Source organism: Callithrix jacchus, chromosome 1, assembly GCF_049354715.1.
Source record: "Callithrix jacchus isolate 240 chromosome 1, calJac240_pri, whole genome shotgun sequence".
In the NCBI taxonomy this organism is placed as follows: domain Eukaryota; kingdom Metazoa; phylum Chordata; class Mammalia; order Primates; family Cebidae; genus Callithrix; species Callithrix jacchus.
Window position 1 is genome coordinate 84,117,060 of NC_133502.1, and position 26,805 is coordinate 84,143,864.

At 41.4% G+C, this 26,805-nt stretch overlaps 1 pseudogene; it reads left to right on the plus strand.

The window, feature by feature from the left end:
* Window positions 1-755: 755 nt before the first annotated feature.
* LOC100389286 (protein NDRG3 pseudogene) lies at window positions 756-2,927 on the plus strand (annotated as a pseudogene).
* Window positions 2,928-26,805: the final 23,878 nt, after the last annotated feature.

Sequence of the window (26,805 nt, forward strand, 5' to 3'; positions counted from 1 at the left end):
ATCCAGTAACTCCATTTCTGGTAATTTATCCTAAAAACTAAGGGTATGCTTAAAAACTTATCTGTAAGAAGTTCACTGATGATACTATTGAGAATAGCGAAATGCTGGAAGTCACCTCAGCTTTTAACAATAGTAATCCAATGTAATTTTTATGTAGAAATAAAAAATAATACTGTGGAAGCAGTGTGTTTAACATGGATTGGGATCTGTGATACAGTAAGTAGAAAATGAAGGTTTAAAACATGTAAAAAGAGAAGCTCATGGGCCAGGTGCTATGGGTCATGGCTGTAATCTCAGTACTTTGGGAGGCTGAGGCAGGCAGGTCACTTGAAGTCAAGAGTTCAAGACCAGCCTGGCCAGTATGATAAAACCCCATCTCTACTAAAAGTACAAAATTTATCCAGGGGTGATGGTGAGTACCTGTCATCCCAGATGCTCTGGAGGCTAAGGCAGGAGAATCACTTGAACCTATGTAGCAGAGTTTGCAGTGACTTAAGATCGCACCACTGCACTCCATCCTGGGTGAAAGTGAAACACTGTCTCAAAAATAAAAATAAAAGCAATAGACCATGTAAAAAGTCCATGGAATGTGTGATCACATCCCTGTGAAAACTAATTTTTCTCCTATATACACATAATCGGGGTTGATTCACCAATGTAATGAAGACTGTGTTGGGGAGATGGAATTGAGTGTGCTTTGAATTCCTCTCTACTTAACTATATTTTGTTGTTGTTGTTGTTTTGAGACAGGATTGGCTGCTGCTGCTGCACTGACAGTGGGTGCCCACACCTCAGAGTTACCAATTTATTCTTGAGACTCCTCTACTCTCATCTGTTCTCATGAATGAGCTTCAGGATGTTCAACTCACAGAGATCAAACCACTTTTAAATAATAATGGTACATGAAACTTCCAGGACTTTGTCAGGAATATGACATAGAAACAACTCATGGTTTGTTCCACGTCGGTATAAGAGGCTTACCTAAAGGACACAGACCAGTTATATTAACATATCATGACATTAGCCTCAACCATAAATCCTGTTTCAATGCATTCTTTAACTTTGAGGATATGCAAGAGATCACCCAGTACTTTGCTGTCCATCATGTGGATGCTCCAAGTGAGCAGGAAGGTGCACCCTCTTTCATCACAGGGTATCAGCACCCCACAATGGATGAGCTGGCTGAAATGCTGCCTCCTGTTCTTACCCACTTAAACCAGGAAAGCATCATTGGAATTGGTGTTGGAGCTGGAGCTTACATCCTCAGCATATTTGCACTGAATCATCCAGAATTTGTGGAATGCCTTGTGCTCATTAATGTTGAGCCTTGCACTAAAGACTGGATTGACTTGGCAGCTTCCAAACTCTCTGGCCCGACAACCAATGTTGTGGACATTATTTTGGCTCATCACTTTGGGCAGGAAGAGTTACAGGCCAACCTGGACCTGATCCAAGTCTATAGATTGCATACTGTTCAAGACATCAACCAAAACAATCTGCAGCTCTTGAATTCCTATAATGGATGCAGAGACCTGGAGATTGAAAGACTCATACTGGGCCAACATGATAACAAATTAAAAACATTAAAGTGTCTACTTTACTGGTGGTAGGGGACAATTCACCTGCAGTTGAGGCTGTGGTCGAATGTAATTCCCACCTGAACCCTATAAATACAACTTCGCTAAAGATGGCAGACTGTGCAGGACTGCAGGACTGCCACAGGTAGTTCAGCCTGGGAAGCTCACTGAGGCCTTCGAGTACTTTTTGCAGGGAATGAGCTACATACCATCTGCCAGCATGACCCGGCTCAGCCGATCATGAACCACTCAACCTCAAGTAGCATTGACTCTAAAGAAAGTCCCTTCAGCTGGTCTGTTACCAGGAATCAGTCAGATGGAACTCAAGAATTCTGAGTCCCCTGATGTTCTGGACAGACACCAGACAATGGAGGTGTCCTGCTAAACAGATGCTCCTCCCCTGGACCATTGCAAGTCTATCCTTCTTCAAATGACCACTCCATAATATAACATTTCATCCAGTAAACTGGCTTCTACTATCTTTAACTCATGCATGAACACTAAACATCTCTCTAGTAGCCTGGATTTATCATTCTCTCCCCCAAGAACCACTTCCATGCCATACTGTAACATTCCAACAACTGTAGCTGATCAGATCTTCCCATATCCTCTCTTGCCAGCTTTTTTCCATGATCCCTCAACTATGTATCAGATAAGATTCTTTGATCCCAACTCTGTATGTGTGCGAGCATGCGTGTCTGTGTTTATGTGTGCATAGTTCTGTGGTTTTAGACATGCTTTTGATAAAAACAGAAAAGGGACTTATTTTGCATTATCAATGGTTTTTTTAAGGGAATTAGGCAGAACAGATTTCTAGGTTGGGTATGAGAGAATGCCACTGCATTCTCTTTTGTTTGCTAATTGGTCAACAAAATTTGCAAAGTGATTTCAGGAGAGAGAAGCTCTGAGAAATATGGAAAATCCGAATTACTACCTGGACCACTGATTGACTGCAACCATTAGTAGAAGGTGGCCTGTTACATAGAGAGGCTCCTTCTGTCCAAATAAATTCCTGTATACTATTCTATAAATAAAGGGAGGAATATATTTTGCTGGAAGTCTATGAAACATCGGTGAGGTTCTGATACAGCATAGAGGTTTTTCCAAGAGTGAGTATGGCTTAATTACTGGACTCAGCACAGGAAAGCAGAAAACAAAATGCCAGGCCTTTGCTCTGCAAAAACAAAACTGCCATTGCTGCAGTATCTGATACCAGAGATCCACATAACCACAAGAAGTGCCTCTTAGGTCTATGATGAGAGTATGTCTCCATTCCTCCCTTCCCAGAAAGGGGAGAGGGATGGCTTAAAAATCATGTAGATGGTGGGGAAATGGGTGGGGGGAGATGAACAGCCATTAACATAATATCATGTTTAATAAGCTTGATTTCAGAAGCCATATGGAAGCCAAATTAAATTAATACAGAACCCATTTCTCAGAAAGAGTCTTTGTTTTTGTTTTTATTTGAGATGGAGTCTCACTCAGTCATGCAGGCTGGAGTGCAACGGCATGAGCTTGGCTCACTGAAACCTCCACATCCTGGGTTCAAGCAGTTCTCCTCTCATCCTCCCGAGGAGCTGGAAGTACAGCTGCCATCACACCTGGCTAATTTTTGTATTTTAACAGAGATGGGGTTTCGTCATGTTGGCCAGGCTGGTCTCAATCTCCTGATCTCAGGTGATTCACCTACCTTGGCCTCCCAAAGGGCTGGAATTGTAGGTGTTAGTCATTGTGCCTGGCTGTGAGAAACATTCTTAATCCATTAAACTCCCTTTTGTATGAAGGAAGGGGCCAATCTGTAGAGGTAGCCCTGTCCAGGTAAAGTTGTTTTCAGCCTCCTGTCTACTGTTAGGTGAGGGAGTCACAGCCAGCCAGAGAGTATTACTGGAGGGTGAGAGAATGTGGATACCATCTGCCACATAGAGCCCAGATTTTGGGAGCATTTAAATGTAAGCTCAGGATTACACAGTTCCTAATCGTGGGAAGGGGCTTTTCAGACACACTGCTTTCTGCTGAGATAAGGACTGCATCACTGCCAGAGTATGACTTTTTGCAGATTATTAAATAAAGCTGTATATGTCTCATTGTTACCTGAAAAAAAATCTCACTCTGTTGCCCAGGCTGTAGTGCAGTGGTGTGATCTTGGCTCACTCCAATCTTTGTCTCCTAGTTTCAAGCAATTTTCCTACCTCAGCCTCCTGAGTAGCTGGAAATACAGGCACCCACAACCACCCACAGCTAATTTTTTTTTATTTTCAGTAGAGATGGGGTTTCCCCACATTGACCAGGCTGGTCTCGAACTCCTGACCTCAGGTGACCCACCTACCTTGGCCTCCCAAGTGCTGGGACTACAGGCATGAGCCACCACAGCTGGATTACTTGGATGTTTGTTGTTTGGTTTCTTTTATTTCTTTTTTTTTTTTTTTTGAGACAGGGTCTCACTATGTCACCCAGACTAGCATGCAGTGGTATGATCTTGGCTCACTGCAGCCTCAACTTCCCAGGGTCAAGTGATCCTCACACCTCAGCCTCCCAAGTAGCTGAAACTACAGGTGGACACCACGACACCCTGTGAATTTTTCGTATTTTTTGTAGAGACAGGGATCTGCCATGTTGCCTAGGCTGGATTCGGATTCCTGAACTCAGGCAATGTGCCTGCCTCAGCCTCTCGAAGTGCTGGGATTATCAGAGTGAGCCACCGTGCCTGGCCTACTTTGTAATTTTTCTAATGTGGACCTGTATTGTATCTGCAGTTAAGAAAAGATAACCAGTTTCTCTCAATCTAAAAAATGTTCAGGATGACTTTTTAATGACATAAACTTTCATATGTTACAAATATGTAGTAATATAAATCTACATTCATAATTCATACATTCATGCCTTATATAGTATTTTCTATAACTGATTATGCTCAAACTAATTTATATTTATGATACAGACAAAGCTTCATATACTGGTAAGCCAAAAGAGATCTCATGATTCCTGGAATTCACTGAATTATTACTGAATTCATCTGCATAAGGGGATGAGTGGAGGTGTCAGTACAGGAGATGGCTCATCACTTTCATAAAATTCTCCAGGGAGTACAGGGTCCAACAAAAAGATTAATAAATACTTTAAAGTACAATCAGTATGAGGCTGAAGAATACAGTGGTCAAACAGCACAGACTCTGACCTAAACTGACTATGTCAGGTCCATGCTCTACCACTGACTGTTTTGAGGACTTTGGATAAGTTTCTGAAACACTGGTTCCAAGTTCCCAGATAGGTAAAATGGGATAATGATATATATCCCATAGGGATGCTGTAATATTTAAGTGAATCAAGCCATGTAAAGTGCTTAGAAAGCACCTAATTCATGCTAACTCCCCCAAAAATCAATAACTACTACTAGCTTATAATCATCTCAATAAAGTAGTGGTGTCAGCCAGGCACAGTGGCTCCTGCCTGTAATCCCAGCACTTTAAGAGGCCAAGGCAAGTGGATCACCTGAGGTCAGGTGTTTGAGACAAGTCTGGCCAACATGGCAAAACCTCGTCTCTACTAAAAATACAAAAAAGTTAGCTAGGTGTGGTGGTGGGCACCTGTAAGTCCTAGCTACTTGGGAGGCTGAGACATGAGAATCACTTGAACCCAGCAGGTGGAGTTTGCAGTGTGCTGAGATCACATCACTGCACACCATCCTGGGGGACAGAGTGAAGCTGTGTCTCAAAAAATCATAATAACGTGAAACATGATAATGATACTGTGGTCAGATATAAAAATGCCTTTTTAGAATATGTATAGAAATAAAATTTTATAGTATTGATAATATACTTAGTGGCACTGAAAAAAACAGATGAATCAAATATAGTGAAATAACTGTTAAAATCAGTTATTGGGTATATGGGCTCATTATATTATTTGTTTTTCTTTTCTGCATGTTGAAATTTTTCACAATAAAAGATTTAGAAAGTCTAAATGCAATGTGATATCTTGGATTGGAGGCAGCAAGTACACGAGTGCTAAAATCTGAAAAAGTCTGAATTTACTTAATAGTAATGTACCAATGTTAATCTAGTTTTGACAAATGTAACTTGGTTATAAAATGTTAACATTAGAGAAATCAGAACAAAAACTATATAGAAACTCTGCTACCTTTGAAACTTCTCTGTAAATCTAAAATTATTTCAAAATTAAATGATTTATGTATTTGGAAACAGGATCTCGCTCTCACTCAGGTTGGTATGCAGTGGTATGATCTCAGCTCACTGAAACCCCCACCTCCCAGGCTCATGTGATCCTCCAACCTCAGCCTCACAAGGAGCTAGGACCACAGGTGGCTAATTTTCTTTAGATTTTTGGTAGAAACAGGGTTTTGCACTGTTACCCAAGATGGCTTCTTCTTTTTTTTTTTTTTTTTTTTTTGAGTCAAAGCTTTCTTTGTTGCCCAGGCTGGAGTGCAATGGCATAATCTCAGTTCACCACAACTTCCAACTTCTGGGTTCAAGTGATTCTCCTGTCTCAGCCTCCTGAGTGGCTTGGACTACAGGCATGTGCCACCACACCCAGCTAATTTTGTATTTATAGTAGAGACAGGGTTTCGCCATATTGGTCAGACTGACCACCTGCCTCAGCCTCCCAAAGTGCTGGGATTACAGATGTAAACCACCATGTCTGACCTTTTTTCCAGTTAGGAAAGAAACAACCAATAAATAAATAAAAGGTATAGAAAAGCACCCAAACATACTTGTAAAAGTCTTCATAAAATCTCCCCTTATGATCCTGTCGAATTGAGGCTTGGTTTATTTCAGGAAATTCATCTGAAATAGAAAAAATGAAGCATGTAGTTCAGGTTGAGAAGAGAAATTCAGTTTTGTCAGATTTTTTTCTGGGTTAAAGATTTGTATCACAAAGAAATAAAGATATTGATTATTTTTTCTTGAGACAAGGTCTCACACTGTCACCCAGGCTAGAGTGCAGTGGTGAGGTCTCAGCTTACAGCAACCTCTGCTCCAGGAATTCAAGTGATTTTCCTGCCTCAGCCTTCTGGGTAGCTGGGAATACAAGTGTGTGCCACCATACTCAGTTAATTTTTGTGTTTCTAGTAGAGACGGGGTTTCACTATGTTGACCAGGCTGGTCTTCAACTCCTGACCTCAGGTGATCCATCCACCTCAGTCTCCAAAAGTTCTGGGATTACAGGCATGAGCCACTGTGTTGAGCCAAATGTCTATCTATTAAGTTGGTTTTAGAATGAATCACAGCCCACAGACCTCTTGCATCCACTGTGGACTAACAGACTGTGCTACTTTCCTTTTTAGCCTTTCCTCATAACAGAAAAGATAGGAATGGTGGCAAAGTGCAGTGAGAAAAAACATGAAGGAAAATGTCTGGGGTGGGGATGGAGGAAGCTTAACAAAAAAAACTGCAGGAGAAAAAGCGTTACTCACCAACAGATTTTGCATCATAGAAAGATCTAGAAAACAGGACCACCCACTGTGACTTCATGACTAGAGTTTTTCTCCTAATCATAAGTACAGAAAAACAGGGTTGAAGTTTGCTCCATTTACTTCATTGTGAAGCAGCCTGCATGCATGTAATATTTTTTTTTGAGGCAGAGTCTTGCTCAGTTGTCCAGGCTGGAGTTCAGTGGCACAATCTCGGCTCACTGCAGCCTCTGCCTCACAGGTTTAAGCAGTTGTCCTGTCTCAGCCACCCGTGTAGCTAGGATTACAGTTGTGTACCACCATGCTGGCTAATTTTTGTATTTTTAGTAGAGACAGGGTTTCACCATGTTGGCCAGGCTGGTCTCAAATTCCTGGCCTCAAGTGACCCGCCTACCTCGGTCTCCCAAAGTTCTGGGATTACAGGCACGAGGCCCAGCTGCATGTAATTTTTTTATTATTAGCTGGCTCAGCAACAGCAGTGCATAGTATTGAATTGCTTCATGTAACTATTGGCTGCACCGTGCAAGGGGGAGAGTACTGCTGGGAGTCCATAGGAACTACGGGCCTGTAGGAAGAGGTACCACAAGTCCTCACTCCAGTCCCCACCTGGCTCCCAGGTTACATGCCCCACCGTCTTGACAGTGGGGCCTTATCTGGGACCCCTCACTTCCTGTTCATATCTGCCTCCCCACTGCTGTCCATGGCACCCAGGCTGCTGGCACCAAGGGATACCCTCAGGCCACTGCTGAGCTCCCCATAGCCCTGTCTCAGCCTCCCTCCCATACTCGTTGGCACCTAAAGTCTGGAGGGGCCAAGGTGTCAGGGGGCCAGAGTATCAACGTTGTCCCTAGCCTGGGGCTGCTATAGAGCCTAGGCTCAGCACCAAACCCTCTCTGAGATCTGAGCTGCTGGTAACGGGGAGATCCGGGCCCACAACTGAGACCTGGATTGCTCCAGCTGTACCTAGGGAACTCCAGTCCTGCCAATTGGGAGTGACAAAGCTCCCACCTGTCCCCTGCTCTAAAAGGTGCACAGCTGTGCACCTTCTCTAAGCTCTTCCCACAGTGTCAGCAGGCAAGGTGCAGGCAGCATGGTGGACCCAGTCCATCCCCCACAAACCCAGCACTCCCAGGGCTGGTCTTTCAAATGCCAGTTGCCCCTTGGTTGGGTGCTTCACAGCTCCCAGGGTACCACAGGCAGCAAGGCCCAGATTGCAGAGGAGGCTAAGGGTCTGGGAGCATGGTACAGTCGGAGGAGGTGGTACATTTGGCTTCCTTGGGGACATAGAGACAGGAGATTCACTGCTGCCATTGCTGCTACCACAGCCACCCCCCGCTGCCCCTCACCTGCCTCCTTGCAGCTTCAGTCAGGGCTCCAAGCCCTTGCTGGGCCCTGTCTGGTGTTCAGAAAGGGGGAAACACTGCTGCAAGTTCCCCTCTGCACCCAGTGATTCCCCCTCAGCTGACTGGCAACTCTGTAAGTTAGCGCTTCTGGGAACAGATTGTGAGTCTGAACCCGGACACCACACTTCTTGCAGCATGGGTCCTGTTGTCACAGCCTCAGGTGGCCCCCAACAAACCTCCCACCTGGGTGCAGAAACCTGGCACCTGCCATCTGCCTTTTGTGGAATCAGAGACAGCACAGGCACAAGAAGCCAGGCCTGCAGCTTCCCACATAGACAAAAACCATGAGCCCAGGGCCAGTTCAGGAGAATTTCTCTGGCCTGAGACAGACAAGCAGCAATTTCTGAAGGTTTGTTCAAGCTCTGGGGCTGGCAGAGCTTGCTCAGGCACGCAGGAGTGAGCGTCAGCATGCACGAGTGTAAATGGGCATGTGGGAGCAAACTCAATCCTACACAGTCATGAGGAAAGGTGCACACCTTTGCACAAGTTAGCGGCAGCATGTGCATAGGTGTGTTTGTAGGCATGTGAAAGGATACAAGGGTGTGCACAAGTGTGCAGGTGCCTGCCCGAGTGTGTGTGGCCGTGTGTTATTGTGTGTGTGTGTATGCACGAATGTGGGAGCCTGTGTGGATGTGCACACATGTGTGGGAGTTTGTGTAAGTGTTTTCCAGTGTATGGGAGCATGTGCAGGTTTGTGTGGCCATTCATCTGTGTGTGAGGGAGTATGTGGGAGTTTCAGAGTGTTCACGGGTGTACAGGGATGTGTGCTGGTGTGCAGAAACATACACGCATGCATATGGGTGTGTGGGAGTGTGCTTGGGTAGGCAAGGTTGTGCACAACTGTGCAAGGGTGTGCCTAGATGTGTGGCATGTGTGTAAGCATGCGCAGGTGTGTGGTAAAGTGCATGGGAGTGTGGGAGCATGCAAGGTCATGAACAGGTGTCCGGGGTGTCCACAGGTGTGGTGGAGCATGCATGAGTGTGTGTGGCCGTTCATGAGTATCTGCGGATATGCATGCATGTGTGGAAGAGTGCCTGGGTGTGTGCGTGGATGAAGCAGTGTGCACAGGAATGTGGAAGCGTTTACTCATGCACATAGGTGTGTGGATATATGCATGGTTGTGCCAGAAGTGTGAGCACAAGTATGTGAGCTCCTGGGTGTTGAGTGTTCACATTTGTGTGGGAGTGTGCACGGGCATGTGGGAGTGTGCCTGCATTTGCATTTATTTGTGAGAAGTAAGCAGGAGTGCCAAGGTGTACACCCATGTGAGGAGTGTTCATGGATGAGCCAATGCTTCTTCCCTGTATGGAATTGTGCATGGCAGGTGGCATGGTGGGCCAGGCAGCTCCCAAGGCTAGTCCTGTGCATGCTGTAAACGCTGGCAGTCCCTTGCCTGGGCACTGGAGCTCCAGGAGCTTTATGTGGAGCATGGCCTAGGCTGCAGGGGAGGCTCAGGGACTGGGAGTGGGTCCTTCCCCATGGTGCCAGGGCAGAGATGATACAGTCGGCTGCCTTGGGGACTAATCTCAGTAGTAGAAGCCACACCCTGAACCAGAATTGCAGGCCATAAGGGCTTATGAAAATGAATACATACCTGCCCATATATATAAATCAATAATGATTTTGCTTGTTTAAAGACAATACAGAATAGAAAGGGTATCAACAAACCTCTTCAGAAGGCAAAGGAAACCCGGCTTCCCTTTTTCTCAAATCTAATCTCTTACAATGGAAACTCAGCATGTACAATAAAACCGAGGCCATCAATAAAATATCAATGCTGCAAGGACACTTCAGCTGTGTCACAAGGGCCACTTGAGAAAAGGAAGAGAACTCACACCATTCCAGCTTCCCCAAAGCACTGTACCACACAGAGCCTGGATGGCTTGCCCACATTCAGAGACCAAAAAGCCCCAATAATGCCACTATGGCAAAAATTCTCCATGACATATTCAGTGGCCTGCAAACAGCAACCTCACTGGACAAACACATGATTTGCATGCAAGTGAGAGCTATGCTAGGATGGTCTGCTTTCTGATGAGCTGCATTGCCTGGATGTGGCTGTCTGTCTGCTGTGTCAAGTTGGCTACCTCTTTTCTCTTCTCCTTCTCCATTCCTTACATACTTCACAGGTGTTGGCGGGTTGGCAGAGTTCAGCGTTTACTCCTTTAAACTGTCAGTCTTTAACCAAAATACTACATAGTAAAATACAATAGCATGGTCTGTGTGGGGGCCCCTCCCTCCTCTCATCCTTTACTTCTTCCATCATTCATAACACAGGTTAAGGCACAAACTTCACGATAAATGGAGAATGATGCTATGCAGCAGAAAACCAGAACTAGTACTGATGTCATCATTTATTAGAAGTGTGACCTTGGGAGCAATACTTAAAACCTCTATGCAGCCCTTTTGTCACCTGTAAAAGAGGTCTAACAATAAACGATCCATCCAATAGGTGTCTTCAGGATCAAAGAGTGAATTAGAGAGTAGTACACAAATGGATTATCTACTCTCATTATTAAATAGCAAATACTATTTTAAAAAGAACTACACATAACACCAATAAACTTCACAGTCATAATGTTGAATGACAGAAGCCAGACACAAAAGATACTGCATGATTCCAATTATGTGAAACCCAACAACAGGCAAAAGTAATCATCGGTGAGACATCTCAGAACAGCAGTTACCCCTAGGGAGGTGTACAAGGGAGCCTGCTGGGAGGATGAAAATGACCCATAATGAGGTCTGCGTGTACACAGGTGTACACAGACCAAAATATTCACTAAACTGTACTTCTAAGAGTTCTGCACTTTACTACATGCAATTTAAATTTAGAAGAACACCACAAATGATTAAACTGAAAGAAGAGAGATTATTTTAAATTGAAATGGGATGATATTTTGTCCTAGGAAGTCAGAAATATGCAAAGCTAGTGCTTGGGTATTTCAGTGTTTATCTCAGGAGGTGAGATGTTTTCTAGGATCACTATCAAAGTAGCAGGTGGTCAGAATGTGCCAGATGCACCCTATGAAGGTGGTGAACCAAGGCATGCCTCATCACACCTATCCAATCAGATGAACGAATATGTTCCCACCAGGACATCCTTGTTTTCCATGTCAGCTGCTTTCCCCCTAACTTGCCAGATTTCCTTCTCTCCTGCCACCAACAGTACGGGCACACAGAACAGGCTGGTGCCATGGACACCAAGGAAAGCTGGGCATGACCCTTACCTGCCCAGAATGCTGGTCCTGATACTTCTCTCTGCATTCGAAGAGCTGAGTGAGGTTGGGCAGAGCCCCCTAGGCTTAGGGTAAAAGTAGGGCAGGGAAAACAGACATCATCATCAGCCTGCCCTCAATCCTGCTTTATTTATTTCTGGAGTAAAGGCTTCCTTTAGATGCAGATGTTTCTGTGGGATCAAAGCTATACCCCGTGCACTAGTTTATGAAAAACCGTTTTGCAAAATTACCACTGACAAGAGATTTTAAAAATCACTAAAAACAAACACTTATACCAAATCTACTGATCAAGAGAACTTTGAATAGATATGGAATCCTAGAACAGTGCACTGTTCCCCCACATGCATATTTCTCCCCCCACCCCACCCCATGCAAAAGGCAAGTCTGAGGAATAGCTGCCCTGTGAGTATCTTCCCTGCGTGCAGATACTATGCCTCCAAGTATTTGGCTTTCTTCAAAAAAGAATGGCCTGTCTCAGACCATCTGGGAAGACACAGCAAGTATTCTAAGAGTATGGCAGACTACCAAGGGAAGCTTCAGTTGTATCTATAAGATTCCATTTCTTTAAAAAATATATCTGATTGCCACAATAAAAGAAAACACCCATTCTATCAAACCACCAAAAACACCAACTTTATTAGAGAGAACTGTAAAGAAGAAAAAATTTACAAAGTAAATATGGCAAAATATGAGGATTTCATAAAGCAGGGGTAGTGGGCTCCGATATTTGTTATATGCTTTAATATTTCATAATTTGCCCTAAAAATTACATAGTGAAACCACATTATCTCACACCTTAATAGCTTTTTCATACTTACAAAACATGTTTTGATATATACTCATAAATATTCTGATAACATTTTCAGCTCAAAGCTAACAAGGAAATTTCAAGAAATGTAATAGGATACCTACGGCCATGTTCCATGTCAATCTTTAACTGCATATTTGCAACATCATATACTTGCAGTATTTTCTCGCAAGAATCACTGATAACATGAATAGAAAAATAAGAACAGGAGAACAAAAGCAAGAACTCATGATTTATAGGATGGGGATGAACATGATAAAGACCACAACAAGTAACAGATACTGGACAAAAGTGAGAATGGCTACCTTTGTGTTCCAAAGAGATAACGTTGCTTCCTGATGTACAGTGTAATTAGTTGCATGACAGTTGGTGCCTTTATGTTTGCCTACACCCCACTAAACATCCAGATTATTACCACTGGATCAAAAGATGTCAATATCAACCGGTTGTTTGGACACATAAAAATATCTGTCAGATGAATGACCAATTTAGTAGAGTGTTATGGGCAAGACAACTTTCTACAGATTCTTTTTTTTTGTAGGGGGAGGAAAAGGCTTGCTCTGTCACAACCTCTGTCTCCCAAATTCAAGCAATTCTCCTGTCTCAGTCTCCCTAGTACCTCGGATTACAGGTGCCCACCATCATATCCAGCAAATGTTTCTATTTTTAGTAGAGACCAAGTTTCACCATGTTGGCCAGGCTTGTCTCAAACTGCTGACCTCAACTGATCAGAGGCAGAGTGTTTTCAATTGAGCCCAAAGCTGCAGCAACATGGTGATCTGTAACATTTCTATAAAGATACAACTGGATCACCATCAACTTCTCACCTAACAAGATGCAGATCAGGCTTAGAAGCAGAAGGAAGATGATAGTAGAAAAATTCATGTAGTACCTTACTTAAAAAAAAAAGCAACACTTATTTCTTTATTTTTTTATTTTTTATTATTATTATATTTTTATTTTTATTTTATGTTTTTTTAATTTTTTATTGCATTTTAGGTTTGGGGGTACATGTGCAGAGCATACAAGACAGTTGCATAGGTACACGCATGGCAGTGTGTTTTGCTTCCTTTCTCCCCTTCACCCACATTTGGCATTTCTCCCCAGGCTATCCCTCCCCACCTCCCCCTCCCACTGGCCCTCCCCATATCCCCCCAATAGACCCCACTGTTTAGTACTCTTCTCTCTGTGTCCATGTGTTCTCATTTTTCATCACCCACTTATGAGTGAGAATATGCGGTGTTTCGTTTTCTGTTCCTGTGTCGGTTTGCTGAGGATGATGTTCTCCAGATTCATCCATATCTCTACAAATGACACAAACTCATCATTTCTGATTGCTGCATAATATTCCATGGTGTATATGTGCCACATTTTTCCAATCCATCTATCATCAATGGGCATTTGGGTTGATTCCAAGTCTTTGCTATTGTAAACAGTGCTGCAATGAATATTCGTGTACATGTGTCCTTATAGTAGAATGACTTATAGTCTTTTGGATATATACCCAGTAATGGGATTGCTGGGTCAAATGGAATTTCTATTTCTAAGGCCTTAAGAAATTGCCACACTGTCTTCCACAGTGATTGAACTAATTTACACTCCCACCAACAGTGTAAAAGTGTTCCTTTTTCTCCACATCCTCTCCAGCATCTGTTGTCTCCAGATTTTTTAATGATCGCCATTCTAACTGGCGTGAGATGGTATCTCAATGTGGTTTTGATTTGCATCTCTCTGATGACCAGTGATGATGAGCATTTTTTCATATGATTGTTGGCCTCATATATGTCTTCTTTCGTAAAGTGTCTGTTCATATCCTTTGTCCACTTTTAAATGGGCTTGTTTGTTTTTTTCTGTAAATCTGTTTGAGTTCTTTGTAAATTCTGGATATCAGCCCTTTGTCAGATGGGTAAACTGCAAAAATTTTTTCCCATTCTGTTGGTTGCCGATTCACTCTATTGACTGTTTCTTTTGCCGTGCAGAAGCTGTGGAGTTTGATTAGGTCCCATTTGTCTATTTTGGCTTTTGTTGCCAATGCTTTTTGTGTTTTGTTCATGAAGTCCTTGCCTACTCCTATGTCCTTGATAGTTTTGCATAGATTTCCTTCTAGGGTTTTTATTGTGCCAGGTCTTATGTTTAAGTCTTTAATCCATCTGGAGTTAATTTTAGTGTAAGGTGTCAGGAAGGGGTCCAGTTTCTGCTTTCTGCACATGGCTAGCCAGTTTTCCCAACACCATTTGTTGAACAGGGAATCCTTTCCCCATTGCTTGTTTTTAAGAGGTTTATCAAAGATTGTATGGTTGTAGATATGTTGTGTTGCCTCTTTTGCCTCTGTTCTGTTCCACTGGTCTATATCTCTGTTTTGGTACCAGTATCATGCTGTTTTGATTACTGTAGCCTTGTAGTATAGTTTGAAATCTGGTAGTGTGATGCCCCCTGCTGTGTTCTTTTTGCTTAGAATTGACTTGGCTATGCGGGCTCTCATTTGGTTCCATATGAAGTTCGTGGTGGTTTTCTCCAGTTCTGTGAAGAAAGTCAATGGTAGCTTGATGGGTATAGCATTGATTCTATAAATTACTTTGGGCAGTATAGCCATTTTTATGATATTAATTCTTCCTAACCATGAACATGGAATGTTTCTCCATCTGTTGGTGTCCTCTCTGATTTCGTTGAGCAGTCGTTTGTAGTTCTCCTTGAAGAGGTCCCTTACATTCCTTGTGAGTTGTATTCCAAGGTATTTTATTCTTTTTGTAGCAATTGTGAATGGCAGTTTGTTCTTGATTTGGCTTTTTTTAAGTCTGTTATTGGTGTAGAGGAAGGCTTGTGATTTTTGCACATTGATTTTATATCCTGAGACTTTGCTGAAGTTGCTTATCAGTTTCAGGAGGTTTTGGGCTGAGGCGATGGGGTCTTCTAGGTATACTATCATGTCGTCTGCAAATAGAGACAATTTGGCTTCCTCCTTTCCTATTTGAATACCCTTTATTCCTTTTAGTTGCCTGACTGCTATGGCTAAAACTTCCAGTACTATATTGAATAGGAGTGGTGAAAGAGGGCATCCTTGTCTAGTGCCGGATTTCAAAGGGAATGCTCCCATTTTTTGCCCATTCAGTATGATATTGGCTGTTGGTTTGTCATAAATAGCTTTTATTACTTTGAGATACGTTCCATCGATACCGAGTTTATTGAGGGTTTTTAGCATAAAGGGCTGTTGAATTTTGTCAAACGCGTTCTCTGCATCAATTGAGATAATCATGTGGTTTTTGTTTTTGGCTCTGTTTATGTGGTGAATTACACTGATAGACTTGCATATGTTGAACCAGCCTTGCATCCCCGGGATGAATCCTACTTGATCATGATGAATAAGTTTTTTGATTTGCTGTTGCAATCGGCTTGCCAATATGTTATTGAAGATTTTTGCATCTATGTTCATCATGGATATTGGCCTGAAGATTTCTTTTCTTGTTGGGTCTCTGCCGGGTTTTGGTATCAGGATGATGTTGGTCTCATAGAATGATTTGGGAAGGATTCCATCTTTTTGGATTATTTGGAATAGTTTCAGAAGGAAGGGTACCAGCACCTCTTTTTGTGTCTGGTAGAATTCGGCTGTGAACCCGTCTGGACCTGGGCTTTTTTTGTGTGGTAGGCTCTTAATTGCTGCCTCGACTTCTGACCTTGTTACTGGTCTATTCATAGTTTCAGCTTCCTCCTGGTTTAGGCTTGGGAGGACACAGGAGTCCAGGAATTTATCCATTTCTTCCAGGTTGGCTAGCTTATGTTCGTAGTGTTGTTTGTAATATTCTCTTATGATGATTTGAATTTCTGTGGAATCTGTGGTGATTTCCCCTTTATCATTTTTTATTGCATCTACTTGGTTGTTCTCTCTTTTATTTTTAATCAATCTAGCTAGTGGTCTATTTTGTTGATCTTTTCAAAAAAACCAGCTCTTGGATTTATTGATTTTTTGGAGGGTTTTTCGTGTCTCAATCTCCTTCAGTTCAGCTCTGATCTTAGTTATTTCTTGTCTTCTGCTGGGTTTTGAGTTTTTTTGATCTTGCTCCTCTAGCTCTTTCAATTTTGACGATAGGGTGTCAATTTTGGATCTCTCCATTCTTCTCATATGGGCACTTATTGCTATATACTTTCCTCTAGAGACTGCTTTCAATGTGTCCCAGAGATTCTGGCATGTTGTGTCTTCATTCTCATTGGTTTTGAAGAACTTCTTTATTTCTGCCTTCATTTCGTCGTTTATTCAGTCAACATTCAAGAGCCAGTTGTTCAGTATCCATGAAGCTGTGCAGTTCTGGGTTGGTTTCTGAATTCTGAGTTCTAACTTGATTGCACTATGGTCTGAGAGGCTGTTTGTTATTATTTCAGTTGTTTTGCATTTGCTGAGCAGTACTTTACTTCCAATTATGTGGTCAGTTTTAGAGTAGGTGTCATGTGATGCTGAGAAGAATGTATATTCTGTGGATTTGGGGTGGAGAGTTCTGTATATGTCTATCAGGTTTGCTTGCTCCAGGTCTGAGTTCAAGCCCTGGATATCCTTGTTAATTTTCTGTCTGGTTGATCTGTCTAATATTGACAGTGGAGTGTTAAAGTCTCCCACTATTATTGTTTGGGAGTCTAAGTCTCTTTGTAAGTCTTTAAGAACTTACCTTATGTATCTGGGTGCTCCTGTGTTGGGTCCATATATGTTTAGGATCGTTAGCTCTTCTTGTTGTATCGATCCTTTTACCATTATGTAATGGCATTCTTTGTCTCTTTTGATCTTTGTTGCTTTAAAGTCTATTTTAACAGAGATGAGAATTGCAACTCCTGCTTTTTTTTGCTCTCCATTTGCTTGGTAAATCCTCCTCCATCCCTTTATTTTGAGCCTTTGTGTATCCTTGCATGTGAGATTGGTTTCCTGGATACAGCACACTGATGGGTTTTGGATTTTTATCCAATTTGCCAGTCTGTGTCTTTTGATTGGTGCATTTAGTCCATTTACATTTAGGGTCAGTATTGTTATGTGTGAATTTGATACTGTCATTTTGATGCTAGCTGGCTGTTTTGCCCGTTAGTTGATGTAGGTTCTTCATTATGTTGATGCTCTTTAGCATTTAGTGTGATTTTGGAATGGCTGGTATTGGTTGTTCCTTTCTATGTGTAGTGCCTCTTTCAGGAGCTCTTGTAAAGCAGGCCTGGTGGTGACAAAATCTCTGAGTACTTGCTTGTTCACAAAGGATTTTATTCTTCCTTCACTTCTGAAGCTCAGTTTGGCTGGATATGAAATTCTGGGTTGAAAGTTCTTTTCTTTAAGGATGTTGAATATTGGCCCCCACTGTCTTCTGGCTTGCAGAGTTTCTGCCGAGAGATCTGCTGTGAGTCTGATGGGCTTCCCTTTGTGGGTGACCCGACCTTTCTCTCTGGCTGCCCTTAGTATTTTCTCCTTTATTTCAACCTTGTTGAATCTGATGATTATGTGCCTTGGGGTTGCTCTTCTTGCGGAATATCTTTGTGGTGTTCTCTTTATTTCCTGCAATTGAGTGTTGGTCTGTCTTGCTAGGTGTTGGAAATTTTCCTGGATAATATACTGAAGAGTATTTTCCAGCTTTGATTCATTCTCTTCGTCCCCTTTTGGTACACCTATCAAACGTAGGTTAGGTCTTTTCACATAGTCCCACATTTCTTGGAGACTTTGTTCATTCTTTTTGCACTTTTTTCTCTGAACTTGGTTTCTCGTTTAATTTCATTGAGTTGTTCTTCGACTTCAGATATTCTTTCTTCTGCTTGGTCAATTCGGCTATTGAAACTTGTGCATGCTTCGCGAAGTTCTCGTATTGTGTTTTTCATCTCCTTTAATTCATTCATATTCCTCTCTAAGTTATCCATTCTTGTTATCATTTCCTCAAATCTTTTTTCAAGGTTCTTAGTTTCTTTGCATTGATTTGAAACATGTTCTTTTAGCTCACAAACGTTTCTCTTTATACACCTTCTGAAGTCTAATTCCGTCATTTTGTCACAGTCATTCTCCATCCAGCTTTGTTCCCTTGCTGGTGAGGAGTTTAGGTCCTTTCTAGGTGGCAAGGTGTTCTGGTTTCCAGTGTTTTCCTCCATTTTGCGCTGGTTTCTTCCCATCTTTGTGGATTTATCCACCTGTCGTTGGTGTAGTTGCTGACTTTTCGATTGGGTCTCTGGGTGGACACCCAGATTGTTGATGATGAAGTATTTCTGTTACTTGGTTTTCCTTCTACCAGTCTAGCCCCTTCGCTGTACGACTGCAGAGGTCCACTCCAGGCCCTGCTTGTCTGCGGTACACCTATAGCAGCTGCGGAACAGTAGGGATGCTACCAGTTTCTTTTTCTGCTATCTTAGTCCCAGAATGATGCCTGCCAAATGTCAGTCTTTGGATATAGAGGGGTCAGGGAGCTGCTTGAGGAGACAGTCTGTACTTTATAGGAGCCCAAGTGCTGAGCTGTGAGCTCTGATGTTCATTCAGGGCTGTTAGGCTGCTATGTTTAAGTCTGCTGCAACAGAACTCATAAAAAAGCCCTTTTTTTCTCAGCTGCTCTTTCTGAAGGGGTTGGGGCTTTAATTTTGAGTGTCCGCCGTGTTGTCCTGCCCAGCTAGGAGGCAGTCTTGTCCTGCTGAGGCTCCGCCCTGCTGGTGTGAGGTTCGTCCTGTTTCTGCAGGCTCTGCCTTTCTGCTACGGTCTCTGCCCTGCAGCCGCGGGCTCCGCCCTGTGGCGGAGTCTCTCTGTTGTACCGGGTTGCCTCAGCAATGGCAGGCTGCGTCAGCAATGGGTGTGTACCTCAGTAGGGGCTGATTGCCTCGGTAATGGCGGACGCCCCTCCTGCATGGAGCTGTGCTTTAAGGGAACCTCCTAACAGCGAGCGTTTGGAATCGCCGTTTTGTTTGTCGCACTGTGCTACCCCTAACGCTTTGTCCTGGGCTGGCTCACTGTTCAAGACCCGTTCAGTCTCAAGTTCAGCCCTCTCAGGTCTCAGGTTGCCAGTTCAACAGGGCACCCGGAACAGTGTGCTTTTGTGTGGAACTCTGTGGAGCACCTCTGCGCTCCAGCGCGGGCCACAGCTGCACCAGCTGCTGGCTACACCAGTCAAGATCTCTGGCTGGCGTCCTGCATTTGTTTTATATCTGGGAATTTCCCCCTTCTGTGGGCAACAAAGGTCCATCTGGAAATGCATCCCCAACTCACCCTCTCCGCACATCCAGTGAGAGCCTCAATCCTGGGTTGTTCTCACAGCGCCATCTTGAGTCCTCCTCCTCAACACTTATTTCTTTATTTAACTGGGAATATTAGACATTCAAAATAAATGTACTTATTTAGAAAATAAACATTTAAAGCACTAGAAGAAAATAAAGAATGTTTTTCTAATCTCAGAGAGGAAAAAATTTAACACACTGACACAGAATTTAGTAGCTGAAAAAATAAGGGTCAATAAATTACAGAAAATTAAGACTATAACACAGGAAATAACAACAACAAAATTCATCAACAATGTCAAGACAAACTGGGGGAACGTTGCCTCTTCTATAAAGAGAGCTCGTTCTACAAAATATCAGGAAAAAGATCAATAACCCGACAAAAAAATAGCAAAGGAGCAAAGGACAGGTCACACACACAAAAAAAGATAAAAGTAGCCAAGTGCAAGTGGCTTACACCCATAATCCCAGTACTTTGGGAAGCTGAGGCAGGCAGATCACAAGGTCAGGAAATCAGGACCATCCTGGCTAACATAGTGAAACCCCATCTCTACAAAAAATAAAAAAAAAAAATAGCTAGGCATCATGGCATGCACCTGTAGTCCCAGCTACTCAGGAGGCTGAGACAGGAGAATTGCTTGAATCCGGGAGGCAAAGGTTGCAGTGAGCCAAGATTGTGCCACTGCATTCCAGCCTGGGCAACAGAGTAAGATTATTCTCAAAAGAAAAAGAAAAAAGGAAAAAACTAACTCAAATATACAAAAAGATGCTTAAATGCATTCATAAGAGAAATGAAAATTACAGTGGGATTCCCATACAATGGTGCTTGAGAGTGCTCAGTGCACAGAAGAACCCTGTGTCATTCTAATTTCTCCTACCTAGAATTGTAGCATTTACCTACTATATTATAATAATGTTTACATGTGTTCTCACCCTAGAATCTGGCTTTCTCAGAATACTGTCTCTTTTCACAGCACGTGGCATAGTGCCTTGCACACAGCTGGTCCCCTCAAAGAATGGGGGCTATGAGGACCCCAAGAACACACCTCTCCAGAATTTGACAGTTTGGGAAGGGATGTACCTAATTTTTAAATTACAATGAGATATTTTTATCTGTCAGGTAATCTACAATAAAAAAATTGATAATATAATGTCACCGAGGGTGTAGGAAAAGAGAGCCTCGCATATGCTCAAAGGAGAGTATAAACTGATACTTAAATTGGTACAATCTCCATAGGAAGCAGTGTGACAATTGTCTATCAAAAATTTAAATGTCTGTGCCTTTTGACTCAGTATATCTACTCCTAGGAATTTAAGCTACAAATATACTTGTACAATTGAAAAACAACATATATACAAAATGAATCATTATGCCACTGATTAAATTAGCAAAAGACTGAAAGAACATAAATGTGTATCAGTAGAGAGCAGGTGATGAATGGCCAGAAATAAACCCCATGCAACACTCTCCAAGACTGAAGCCAGTCTGTACATACCAAGCAAAACAATTACCAAGGTATGTTGCTGGGTTAAAAAAAAAAGCATAATGTATGCTAGCATTTGTGTACATTTGTATGTACGCCTCCATGTGTAATACAGAAGCCACACACAAAACTAATAACTGAGGCTGCCTCTAGAAAGCGAAACTGGGTGGCCGAGGGACAGGGAAAGCATATATTTGTCCCTTTTAGCTGGCACCATGTGCCTGTGTTAGCTATTCAAAATTTTAATTAACTTAAACATTAATTGAAATATGTTTACTATTTCCTGATTATTAAACTATTGACTGCTCCTTTTTCTTTCTCTCTCTTTTTTTTTGTTGCAAACAAGTGTGAAAGAAAAATAAATTTTGGGGTCCACAAAATAACTAAGCTAAAGGGAAAAGTCATGCTGGGACTGGGTCACGCAATCCTGTCTTCCCTTTTGGTTCCTAAATATAATGGCTACAAGATGAAAAGCTACATGCCTCCTCCATATTTGGCCCACAAATAAGTTCCTAGTGAGCACCACGGTCTTCATACTAAGGGGTTTCTGTTATCACCACTGCAATGTAAATTGATATCTTATCTTTATAGGTGCAGTCTCCCTGCTCACCAGACACAAACACATATCTGATTGTTCCCCGGCCCCATTTTCCTTATGTTACTTTATGTAAAAATGCAGTTTCCCTGCATTTTTCCTCTGCCCCATTTGTCTATGTCATCTTATGTAAAAAAATGCAGATTCACTGAGCTAGACAAAGGCATGAATAACTACTTTTCCCTACCCCCCTTACATGAAAATTGTATACATAATATCCCACCCTTTCCCCTTTAAATTTGGAGCCCTCAAAATTATCTTCAGAGAAATGTATAGGACCCGTATCCCAGGCACATGTCCTTAACTTTGGAAAATATACTTCCTAAAATGATTGAGACTTGTCATTTTTCTTGATTGACACAAGGAAGAAGTTAACACTGCCCCCAATAAGAGTTTAGGTTTATAATTTCCACTGCTAGTTTTAAAGATCCAACAGCATACAATAACATACACAAAAGATTTACAGAAAGCTTTTCAATCCATACGTTTTTTTAAGTAGTGGAGATAGGAAAACTAAAATGTGGGGAAAGTCAGGCAAAGCCCAATCAATTTTTCTTTTCAATCATATGTTATACATTTCAAGTTTCAAGGCCAGGCGTGGTGGCTCATACATGTAATCCCAGCACTTTGGGAGGCCAAGGCAGGCAGATCACCTGAGGTCAGAAGTTTGTGACCAGCCTGGCCAACATGGTGAAATCCTGTTTCTACTAAAAATACAAAAAAAAAAAAATTAGCCAGACATGGTGGTGTGTGACTATAATCAAAGCTCTTCCAGAAGCTGAGGCAGGAGGTGGAGGTTGCACCAGTGCACTCCAGCCTGGGAAACAGAGTGAAACTCTGTTTAAAAAAAATAATTCTTAAAATGCAAAAATAACTAAGGGAATGACAATCAAGAAAAATAAAGTGTATATAAAGAGACAGCATTAAATCTTATTGACGATAGTTTTTTTTAAATTGCATTTTAGGTTTTGGGGCACATATGAAGAAAATGCAAGATTGTTGCATAGGCACACACATGGCAGTGTGATTTGCTACCTTCCTCCCCTTCACCTGTATCTGGCATTTCTCCCCTTGCTATCTCTCCCCAACTCTCCATCCTCAACTGTCCCTCCCCTATTTTCCCCTTACAGACCCAAGTGTGTGATGCTCCCCTCCCTGTGTCCATGTGTTCTCATTGTTCAACAACCACCTATGAGTGAGAATATGTGGTGTTTGATTTACTGTTCTTGTGTCAGTTTGCTGCGACTGATGGTTTCCACGTTCATCCATGTACCTACAAAAGACACAAACCCATCATTTTTTATGGCTGCATAGTATTTTATGGTGTATATGTGCCACATTTTCCCTGTCCAGTCTATAATCGATGGGCATTTAGGATGGATACAGGTCTTTGCTATTGTAAATAGTGCTGCAATGAACATTCATGTGCATGTGTCCTTATAGTAGTATGATTTATACTCCTTTGGATATATATCCAGTAATGGGATTGCTGGGCCAAATGGAATTTCTATTTCTAAGTCCCTGAGGAATTGTGACGCTGTCTTCCACAATGGTTGAATTAATTTATACTCCCACCAGCAGTGTAAAAGTGTTTCTATTTCCCCACATCCTCTCTAGCATCTGCTGTCTCCAGAGTTTTTAAGGATCACCATTCTAACTGGTGTGAGATGGTATCTCAATGTAGTTTTGATTTGCATTTCTCTAATGACCAGTGATGAGCATTTTTTCATATGTTTGTTGGTCTCATGTATGTCTCCTTTTGTAAAGTGTCTGTTCATATCCTTTGCCCACTTTTGAATGGGCTTATTTGGATTTTTCTTAGCTGTTTGTCAGATGGGTAGATTGCAAAATTTTTTTTCCATTTTATTGGTTGCTGATTCACTCTAATGACTATTTCTTTTGCTGTGCAGAAGCTGAGGAGTTGATTAGATCCCATTTGTTTATTTTGGCTTTTGTTGCCAATGCTTTTGGTGTGTTGGTCATGAAGTCCTTGCCTATGCCTATGCCCTGAATGGTTTTGCCTAGATTTTCTTCTTGGAGTTTTATGGTGTTAGGTCTTATGTTTAAGTCTTTAATTTATCTGGAGTTAATTTATCTGGAGTTAATTTTAGTGTAAGGTGTCAGGACGGGGTCCAGTTTCTGCTTTATGCACATGGCTAGCCAGTTTTCCCAACACCTTTTATTAAACAGGGAATTCTTTCCCCATTGCTTGTTTTTGTCAGGTTTGTCAAAGAACTAATTGTTGTGGATGTGTGGTGTTGCCTCTGAGGTCTCTGCTCATCTCCATTGGTCTATATCTCTGTTTTGGTACCAGTACCATGCTGTTTTGATTATTTTAGCCTTGTAGTATAGTTCGAAGTCTGGTAGTTTGATGCCTTTCACTTTGTTCTTTTTGCTTAGAATTGACTTTGGTATGTGGGTTCTCTTTTGGTTCCATACGAAGCTTAAGGTGGTTTTTCCCAGTTCTGTGAAGAAGATCATTAGTAGCTTGATGGGAATAGTGTTTAATCTGTAAATTACTTTGGGCAGTATTGCCATTTTCATGATATTGATTCTTTCTAATCATGAACATGGAACGTTTCTCCATCTGTTTGTGTCCTCTCTTATTTCTTTTAGCAGTTGTTTGTAGTTCTCCTTGAAGAGGTCCTTTACATTTCTTTTTAATTGTATTCCTAGGTATTTTATTCTCTCGGTAGCAATTGTGAATGACAGTTCCTTCTTGATTTGGCTCTCCATTAGTCTGTTTTTTGTGTATAGAAATCCTTGTGATTTTTGCACATTGATTTTGTATCTTGAGATTTTGCTGAATTTGCTTATCAGTTTCAGGAGATTGTGGGCTGAGATGATGGGGTCTTGTAAATACGCAATCACATCATCTCCAAATAGAGACAATTTGATTTCCTCCTTTCCTATTTGAATACCCTGTATTTCTTTTTCTTTTCAGATTGCTCTGGCTAGAACTTCCAATACTATATTGAATAGGAGTGGTGAGAGAGGGCATCCTTGCCTAGTGCCAGATTTCAAAGGGAATGCTTCCAGTTTTTTCCCATTCAGTATGATATCGGCTGTTGGTTTGTTTTAAATAGCTTTTAGTACTTTAAAATACATTCCATCAATACCTTGTTTATTCCGGGCTTATAACTTAAAGGGCTGTTTAATTTTGTCAAGGCCTTCTCTGCACCAATTGAGATAATCATGTGGTTTTTGTCTTTGGTTCTGTTTATATGGTGAATTACGTTTATAAACTGGTGTATGTTGAACCAGATTTGGAACCCCAGGATGAAGCCTACTTTATCATGCTGGATAAGCATTTTAATGTGCTGTTGCAATCTGTTTGCCAGAATTTTATTGAAGATTTTTGCATCTATGTTCATCATGGATATTGGCCTAAAGTTTTCTTTTTTTTCTGAGTCTCTGCTGGGTTTTCTTATCAAGATAATGTTGGTCTCATGAAATGATTTGAAAAAATTCCATCTTTTTTGATTGTCTGGAATAGTTTCAGAAGGAATGGTACCAGCTTCTCTTTGTATGTCTGGTAGAATTCGGCTGCTGAACCCATCTGAACATGGGCTTTTTTTTGGTTGGTAGGCTCTTAATTGTTGCCTCAACTTCTGCCCTTGTTATTGATCTATTCAGAGTTTTGACTTCTTCCTCGTTTAGTCTTGGAAGAATGCAAGTCTCCAGAAATTTATCCATTTCTTCCAGGTTTACTAGTTTGTGTGCATAGAGTTGTTTGTAATAATCTCTGATGATGGCTTGTATTTCTGTGGAATCTCTGGTGATATCCCCTTTATCATTTTTTATTGCATCTCTTTGACTATTCTTTCTTTTCTTTTTTATCAATCTGGCTAGTGGTCTATTTTGTTGATCTTTTCGAAAAGCCAGCTCCTGAATTTATTGATTTTTTTGAAGAATTTTTTGTGTCTCTATCTCCTTCAGTTCTGCTCTGATCTTAGTTATTTCTCTTCTTCTGCTAGGTTTTGAGTATTTTTGAATTTGCTCCTCTAGCGCTTTCAATTTTGATGATACGGTGTCAATTTTAGATCTTTTCTTGCTTCTCATGTGGGCAATTATTGCTATATATTTTCCTCCTGACACTGCTTTAAATGTATCCCAGAGATTCTGGTATGTTGTGTCTTCATTCTCATTGGTTTCGAAGAGAAATAAATACACCTTTATTTCTGTATTCATTTTATTATTCATCCAGTCAACATTCCAGAAACAATTGTTCAGTTTCCATGAAGCTGTATGGTTCTTAGTCAGTTTCTGAATTCTGAGGTCTATCTTGATTGCACTGTGGTCTAAGAGACTGTTCCTTATGATTTCTGTTTTTTTGCATTTGCTGAGGAGTAGTTTACTTCCAATTATGTGGTCAATTTTAGAGTAGGTGTGATGGTGCTGAGAAGAATGTATATTCTGACTTATCATGGGTAGAATCCAGCTTTCTTTGGTGCCCAGAGTAGAAGTAAAAAGAGCTAAGCCATTTGGTTAATGATTCTCCAAAATGTTCATGACACAATGTTTAATTGAGTCCCCTAAGGGATGGACATTTTTCTCATCAACGTATCCTCTGGAAAAAATTTAAAATGTTTTTAACTACATCATACCTAGTCCATGAAGCAGTGCCCCCAACACAGGAACTGTTGGATTATGTGATAGATATAAAGCTTGCTCTTGGAGGAGAAAAAATCCAACACGCAGGTCATGGAAAATTGTTTAGAGAAAAAATACACGATGAAAATGAACAAGTTGACATTTTTACATTTTTTTTTTGCTTGTTCATATACAGCTTCCTTCTCCAAAATACAAAACACAATATAGGAAAAGGTCAGCTATGTGTATATTAAGTAATGTTTCTTGATATAATTAAAATATGCCTCTGTTCTAAAACTTTATTTTAGTTACCTATTTCTTCCTCCACCTGTCTAAATCTATAAAATATTCACTGAAAACTGACCATGAGGTCCATAAAAAATAATAAAACCCAATATATTGGCAGAGCTTGGCAATAATTTATACCCTCACAAGTGATCTATCCTTAAGCTGAACTTATAATTTAATTAAT